Source organism: Canis lupus, chromosome 15 (genome assembly GCF_003254725.2).
Source record: "Canis lupus dingo isolate Sandy chromosome 15, ASM325472v2, whole genome shotgun sequence".
Lineage (NCBI taxonomy): Eukaryota > Metazoa > Chordata > Mammalia > Carnivora > Canidae > Canis > Canis lupus.
In genome coordinates, this window is record NC_064257.1 from 49,904,220 (window position 1) to 49,912,637 (window position 8,418).

At 42.4% G+C, this 8,418-nt stretch overlaps 1 long non-coding RNA gene across 1 annotated transcript; it reads right to left on the reverse strand.

Moving 5' to 3' along the window:
- Positions 1 to 3,670: 3,670 nt before the first annotated feature.
- Positions 3,671 to 4,845, reverse strand: LOC112654315 (uncharacterized). The gene is made up of 3 exons (XR_003132920.2): positions 4,657 to 4,845; positions 4,006 to 4,090; positions 3,671 to 3,900 (listed from the first exon to the last, which is right to left on the reverse strand). It is a non-coding gene; the product is annotated as an uncharacterized LOC112654315 (long non-coding RNA).
- Between the last annotated feature and the right edge of the window lie 3,573 nt (positions 4,846 to 8,418).

Sequence of the window (8,418 nt, forward strand, 5' to 3'; positions counted from 1 at the left end):
GCTCTACTGACGCACCTTGGTAAAGAGCATGGACCTTCTAGGTAAACAACCTTTCTTCCAACCTGGGGTTTGTGTAAAGATTGGACACCACAGGGGCCATAGTATTAGTCCCTGGCAAGATTCTGCAAGACAGCTATTCTGTATTGCCAAGTGAATTGGCAGATATACAACTCTGATAGTCGGTAGTCCAGGGAGGATGGCAAAATGGTTAAGATCAGGAATTGTTATTCAGATAACACGAGTTGAATCCTGGCTTTGCTGCTTACTGGCTTTGTGATCTAATCTGCAGGAGCCTCATTTTCCTCAACTATAGAATGTGGCTGGCAAGGTTTCATAAGGATTAAACAAGATGGTGTGCAGAATAAGGTCTTCTTACTGAAAGACCACAATTTAGAATGGATGGCCTCTGGCCTTTGTATGCTGGTGTGGCAGGGGAGGCATGGTGACTGACTTGGAAAATAGATTAAAAATAGGGGCTCTATGCATACGAGGTACTTAGTACAGGCAAATTCATAGAGGTAGAAAGTAGAATAGAGGTTACTGGGAGCAGGGAGGGGGAAATAGGGAGTTACTGTTACTATATATTTTTAAAGATTTTATTTATTTATTTGTTTGTTTGCTTTTAAAAAGATTTTATTTATTTATTCACGAGAGACACACAGAGGCAGAGACATAGGCAGATAGAGCAGCAGGCTCCCCATGTGGGACTCGATCCCAGCACTCTAGGATCATGACCTAAGCCAAAGGCAGATGTTCAACCACTAAGCCACCCAGGTGCATTTATTTATTTATTTATTTATTTATTTATTTATTTATTTATTTATTTATTTATGAGAAAGAGAGAGAGAGAGCATGACTTGAGGAAGGAGCAGAGGGAGAAGGAGAAGGAGGAGGGGAAAGAATCTCAAGCAGACTCTACACTGTGCATGGAATGTAATATGGGGCTCCATCTCACAACCCTGAGATCATGACCTGAAACCAAGAGTCAGATGCTTAACTGATTAAACCACCCAGGCGCCCCAGGAGTTATTGTTTAATAGGTGCAGAGTTTCTATTTGAGATGATGACAGAGTTCTGGAAATAGATATTAGTGATGGGTATGCAGCACTGTGAATGTATTTAATGCCACTGAATTGTACACATTAAAATGGCTAAACTGGTAAATTTTACATTATGCGTGTTTGAGCACAATAAAAAAATGTGGAGGAAAAAGCAGGCATTAAAAAAATGGTTGTTAAAAAAACAACAAACAATGGTTGTTGTTTAAAGGATGGAAGGGATGATGACAACTGGTTATGACTATTGTGAGCAGAGACTCTGGTATGAAAATTTAAAACCCATAAAAATAATGAAAGCACTCTTAGAGCACTTTTTATACATAATATGTATTTGATCATAATCATTAGTTGCATAATAAACAAGTCAAAGGAATTTGAGATAGGAAGAGTATCAAAGCTTCTTTTTTCATTGTCATGCCATTTGGCAAAAGTATGCCTGGACCCCTGCTGTGAGCTTGTCGGTGGTAGGAGGGTTGTGACCTTCCTGTATTATCAAGAGGCAATGTTGAGTGCCCTCTATGGAGAGATAAAGCTTTCCCCAAGGGCTCCACTCACTTCCCATAACCCTTACTGCACATGCTGTTAAGCTTCAGCCTTAGAACTAAAAACATCTTAATTTACAAGAAAAAGGAAAAAAGCACATCACCTCTTGTGACTAAAAGAAGTTTAAGTCTAAACTTTTAAAAGAAAGTGCATCTTTATAATAACAATAAAATCTTCCCAATCAAGCCTTTAAGAGGCAGACTGCATCCCTACCTTTGCCTGGGGCCCATAACTATCCTTAGCTAATCTTCCTCTGACAGATAAAGAGCTGCTATATCCATTCTTATAGCTCCATTTTCAACTTTATTCAGAGAAGTGGGAAGAGGGAGCTCTGGACAGGAATAAAGAATGAGTGTTTCAGACTGGCAAGGGGAAGAGGAAGCTGCGGTCAATGACTTGAAGAATTGATGCTTCCAGGAAAGGAAAGATCCACAGCCCTCTGATGTGTTCAGGGCTAGCGTAGGGCCTCAGAGTCACAACCAGGCTGGTCATCTGTAGGATTTCACATCCATTCCAGTCCAGCTTTGTTCCAGCTGTGCCATCCTGGAGGTTTATTCTGAGGGGTGGATTTGGTGACCAACTGCCTCCTTCTTAATGAGACGTCAAGAAAAGTTTTATATATGTGGTGATAAGCTCAAGGGTGAGAAACAAGAAGAAGGTATCATAAGCTTGTGAGCCCCACCGATGGTCCTCAAGAAAGCCGTGGAATGTTCTGTGTAAGATATCTTTAATAATAAGAAAAATATTTAAAGGCTCAAGATGACTTCAGTTAGTTCTAGTTCTGTATTAGAGGCAGATTCTTCTAAACGAGCTCTTGAGCCCTGCAGTGCTATGTCTTCATGAAACTGATTTTTTGTGTTCAATACGGACCTTGTTAGAATGGTGCTTTGGGGAGATGTCTGCCCAGCCCTCATAAACCCCTTTCTCTATAACTTGCCCCTTCCACAGAGATGAAGGGAGACAGCCATATTTAAACTATTCCTGTCCTTCTGACTAGAGTTGACTAGACTCCTGACCCAAGCAGGAGTAGTTAAATTCTCACTCTCGGGGGATAAGAATTGAGACTCAAAGTATCTAGATTGGTTTAGTCTACTTGCTAGAAGTAATATAAACTCAGAAGCCATGGAGACACCATCTTTCATCACATATATAGGAAATCAGAAAGAGTGGTCTGTTTAGGGATAGAGCTAAGGGTATTTTCTGATTCCTGTTATCTTTCTATTCTAGTGCTCAGTTCTAGTTCTTTTTCTTCTTCTTTTTTGATGTAGTTGACACACAATGTTATATTAGTTTCAGGTGTTCAACATAATGATATCACAAGTGTAGCTCTAGCTTCTTTTTAAAGGACTAAATCAGGTTCTATGAACCATGTCATAATCTTTCCAATAGATTATTTTGATATCTTAAATTAGCCAGAGTTGGTTTCTGTTGCTTGCAACCAAAATAATCATAAGTATTTTAAAATATTTTTTTAAGATTTTATTTTTAAGTAATCCCTACATCCAACATGGGGCTTAAATTTACAACCCTGAGATCAAGACTTGCATGCTTTACTGACTGAGCCAGCCACCAGGTACCTCATCTTAAGTATTGCTAACTCAAAGCTAGGGTATGATGCTTGGGTCAATACAGCAGCTTATTAGGCTGCCAATTGTGATATGGATCATCTCCAAGTTTGTAATCCCCGGCAGAGATGCCCCATGTTCTTTCAGTGGGGTCCACTTCCTATTGTCTCAGATCCCGTATAGATGGGAAAATCACCAAGGGACCCCAAACTAGGAGTTACCTTGATTATTCTTTTCTCAAACTTCCTCCCAACCATCCAATTCATCTCCAAATCTTTTTGGTTCTACTTTCAAAATTGATCCCAAATCTATTTACTTCTCTCTGTGTGCAGGGTAGCTTAGCAGACTAAGCTATCAGTATCTTTTGTTTGAATTGCTGTGATGGCCTCTTAGCTGGCCTTTGATATCATTACTCCACTCTTTCCCCCCTTCCAACACTTTATGCGCATAGTACTTAGATTGATTTCTTTGAGATACAAATCAGATCACGTCACTTTCCTCCTTAAAACACTCTGTATTAGGATGCAGGATAAGCTGATGTAACAGAAACTCAGAATATAATGGCTCAAACAAAGGAAAGAAGCTGGTTCAGGGCAGGTAGGTGGCTAAGCTGCACATAGTCATGCAGGGACCCAGGTTTCTTCTCTCCTTTTGTTTGCCACAGTGTTGGGTATTACTCTCATGCTCCAAAGTCAAAGCTGGCTGGCTGTATGGCCATATCTGTGTTCTAGTCACTGAGATGGTAAAGGGGAGAAGATATGCCCAGTCATCTTAAGAGCAAGGCCCAAAAGTTGCACATGTCACTTTTGCTCGCATCTTATTGATAAGAACTTAATTACCTGGCCACATATTTATGCAAAGGCAGCTGGAAGATGTCCCTTCCAACTGGGTGGGCATGGCTGATTAAAGTCAAGGTTTTTAGAACTAAAAGAAAGAGAGAATGGATATAAGGGACAAGTAGTCTCCTCTGCACCTGTAACGGCTGCCTATACTGCCCATTTCATTCAGTGAATGAAATCCAAATCTTTCACTATGGCCTGAGGTGATCTGACACCTATATACCTCTCCTGCCACTCAACTCCTTGTTCACTTGGCTGCATAGGATATCTCCTCTTTCTGCTCCTGAAATGTGACATGCATGTTCTTGCCCAAGGGAATTTGCAGTTGGTTGTTCCTTCTGCCTAGAAAGCTCTAAAGTCAGATCTTCCCAGGTCTGTCTGCTTCTTATTATTTAAGTCTAAACTCAAATGTTACCTCCTTCCAGGAGCTTTTCTTGCTCATTCTGTCTGAATTGTACAGGCTCCCACTGACCTGCCTTTCCATCATGGTTCTTTGTTTTCTTGATCATACCATTTTTTTTTAATCTCTCTGAACTTATCTTACATTTTGGTTGCTTGCTTTTGTGCTTATTTATCACTTCTCTTCCCCCCACATCAACCCTAGAATTTGAGCTTCCAGAGAGCAGGGACCTTGCCTTTCCTCTTTCTTACCCCAGATCACTACAGAAAGAAGTCCCTGCCACACAGTACAGACTCATATTTTGAGTGAATCAGTGGTGGCCTAGGATGCAGTATCAGCATTCCTAAATAAAAACTCTTCTCTTAAATTTTGGGAATAGTCTACTGCCCGTCTCCTCTGCCCCTGAAGGTGTGCCATCTGACTATAGACATGGCCTCCCTGTGAGGGGTCCTGGGTTCTTATTCTGAGGCAAGTCTGTGTCACTTGTTCTAGAACCTCATCTCACACTGGGACAATTCAATCTGTGTTCTATTCCTGAGATGGGGATAAAACCCACCTGCTACTTACATCCCTGGAGACTTGGGGAGTGAATGAATTACCTGAAATAGGGAACTTTTAAAATGATAAACAGAATGGCTTTCAAACGAACTTCAATTAATAGATCTTCCAAATGATGCCCTTTCCCAAGCCTCACACCACCTCATCCCCTATGCACTTGGGGGAAGGTGAAAAGCATAGTGTTTCTAACAAGCAAGTCTAAGCATTAGAATTCCCAGAGAGTAATCCAGGATGAGAACCTGGCCCAATAATAATAACCCTAAATGTTATTTATATGTCATTCCTCTGCCAAAGTCATCAAGGTAGCTCCCAAAAGGACCATGCAGGAAAAATTTCACTGTCAGCATGTGCCAAAAGTCTTAATAAGTAAGGTTCAGGGGATTTTAATTAAAAATAGCTCATTTGGTGGCCTTTCTCCAGTTAAAATAAAGTCTGTTCGTGCGACGTGTGCTATAGCAATAACCCCCCAGCCAGCATCATCTTCCTAGGACATTCCTTCAGGCCTGTTTATCTGGGGTAGGCAGACTCCGATGCACATCCTGAGATTTTTTCTCTGCTCAAAATAGAATTCCATAATCAAGAGCCGACTTTGCTAAAACATTGTCAGCTCCTGTGGAGGCAGGGTAGCAAAGGCCTTGAACACTGTGGGGAAAGCCATCCAAGGGATGTTACTTTTCAAACAGTGCTTAATGCAGTATTAAGCAAAGAAGATTTCTCTGGATCATGAGTAAATGTGGCTGTCAGTATGACTGTCACTATTGAGTGAATGGGAACATCAGAAAGAGCATTTTAAAAACCCAGTAATCATTTTTACCCATTACTTTACAAATACGTTTCTACTTACTGATTCCTATGGGAATAAAAATGCTGTAAGAAAAAAAAAAAAAAAGCTCTTTTTTCAAGTCATGCTGGAGAGGGAGTGTACCAGAATGTCCAGGAGAGATTTTCAAGTTTCTAGTTCCATCGTAGATTTGCAATTTGATGCCTGGTGGGGCCGGTCTCATTGGCAAGACACAGCAGACACTTTTTAGCTGGTACCTGATGGGCAGCCAGACTACTGAGCTGGAAGAGGAAGCTTATATGCGACCTGCCAGTTCTGGTGGGCCAGACCACCAGCGTTTGCAGAGTCTGTATGTTAAGCCGTTGACCTGCTGACCTGCAGAGTTCCAGGGAGTCTGTTTCTGCTCAGAGAAAACAGCTCTGATTGGCAATAGCTGCTAATGAATTCTTACTTGGAGGCAAACATTGACTTCACCTTTGAGCCCCAAGGAGTCTTGGGAAAGCTCAGGCTACTCAAAGCTTTTTGAGGAATTTCACCTTCGAGCTGAGGATTTGGGCAAGATCTCGTCAGTGGGAGGACAAGAGGTCAGCATCCTATAGGCAGGGGACTTCACAGGTGGTGGTGTCCAGCTCCCTACCACCTACCCCTCAAGCAGGTCAATTTCTGAACTAGCTGCTAATCTGGTTTAAAAGAATTTCTAGCACTGAGGGTTCATGTGACCTTATAGAGGCACTGTGTTAGAGTCCAAAGTCCAGGGGGATCTTTGTGACTATCTCCCCTCCTTTTACAGAAGAAGAAGTCAAGGGTCAGGGAGGTGCCGAGGTCACTGAGCACATTAACAGCACAGCTCAAATGTTTCCTGGTCAGAAATTTCAAGGGCCGGCTTTGGTGATGTGATGGATAAATATAGCCTAACATTTTGTCATGAAAATGATCAGAAGCTCTGAAAACTGGGAGCAGATGCAGCTCCACAAGAAGCATGATAAGAATGCCCCCGCACACCTGCTGTGGAATACAAGGGTGGGAACATTCCTCATCTCCCACAGGGAACATCAGCCTGCAGGCTGTTGATGCCCTCTTGGCTGCCATGTCTTGGCATGGACTTCTGAAGATTGAAGGGAAGGCTGATGACCTCATAAGGAACGAAAAGGGATGCCAGTTGTAGATTGCAAACTGATCAATGCGGGCAGATCTGCCCCTGTTCCAGCAACACCACAGCCAGACATTTGGTAATGAGAGAAGAGAAATGAGGAGGTAGAGGCGAGGACCTGAAAATCTGCCTCAGTCACAGCAGTGGGGACAAAGTCCAGAAAGAATTGCTCAGAACTCTAGGCTTTGTCACTTAGTAGGCTTACAGTCATTTATTACTGAGAGTTTATACTGTGTGTGCGTATATTTCTGGTTAATACTTTAACTGAGCAAGCATTTCCTGGGGATCAATTCTCTCCAGGCACTACTTAGAGCTATGGATAAGACAGAGCCCCAATCTGGAGAATCTCAGTGTTCAATGGAGGAAACCAAGACCAATGAGACAATGCCCTGTGAAAAGTGCTATAAAAGTAGGTTGTAGGTGCTATGGAATGAGGAAGGGAGGAAGTACTGAAGTCTAATTGTAAAAACTGAGGACTACTTTATTTTTTTTATGATTGTCACACAGAGAGAGAGAGGCAGAGACATAGGCAGAGGGAGAAGCAGGCTCCATGCACCAGGAGCCCGATGTGGGATTCGATCCCGGGTCTCCAGGATCACGCCCTGGGCCAAAGGCAGGCGCCAAACCACTGTGCCACCCACGGATCCCAACTGAGGACTACTTTAAAGAGATGACCTATGTACCAAGTCTTGTACTTCTTAGCAATAAAGAATGGGGCTCTTGTGTTCTAAGCCAGGATCGGTCAACAAACCTTTTCTATAAAGCATAATAAGTATTTCAGGCTTTGTGGGGCATAAGATACATTTTAACACTCGACTCTGCCATTGTAGTGTGCAAGCAGCTGAAGTCAGTATATAAATGAATGGGTGTGGCTGGGTTCCAATAATAATTTTATGAAAACAGGCAGTAGGTCGATGGACTGCAGGGCATAGTTTACCAACCCTGTTTTAACCCCTTGATAGGCCAAAGTCTATTCCGTGCTCACAATAACCCTTGGTAGTAGGCATAGATGAGATAATTTAGGCCACTTTTCCAGAGTGATAGAACTCAGGAAGAAGGGTGGAAGCAGGATTTGAATTCAGGCCAACTGCCTTTTGACTTAAAAGACATTTTAAATCAATGCTTCATGCTTCACTCATCCTCAAGATACACTTATGAATCACCATTGTATGTTTTCCCCTCGCCTCTCTCCCTCTCCCTATTTCTTGTTTCTGGGTTCTTTGTGCTGAATATTCACAATATGCCCAGCACAGCTCCAGGCAATTTGGAGAAAGCATCTAAAAGACACAAAGCATAATCCCTGTGTTTGATTGGTTTACAAGTCCATTGAAGAGCCAAGATATATACACAAGAGAGGAATAAGAAAGTGTTGGGGGAGGCAGGAAGGTTTCCTTCTCACTCTGGAGGGCTTGTGCCACATGGAGAGAGTCCATCCATGTCACACACTCCTGGCTTCTCCTTACCCAAACCTCCCAAGAGAGGAGGAAGAAGTACTCTGATTGGAAAGCCTTGAAGGAGAAACTG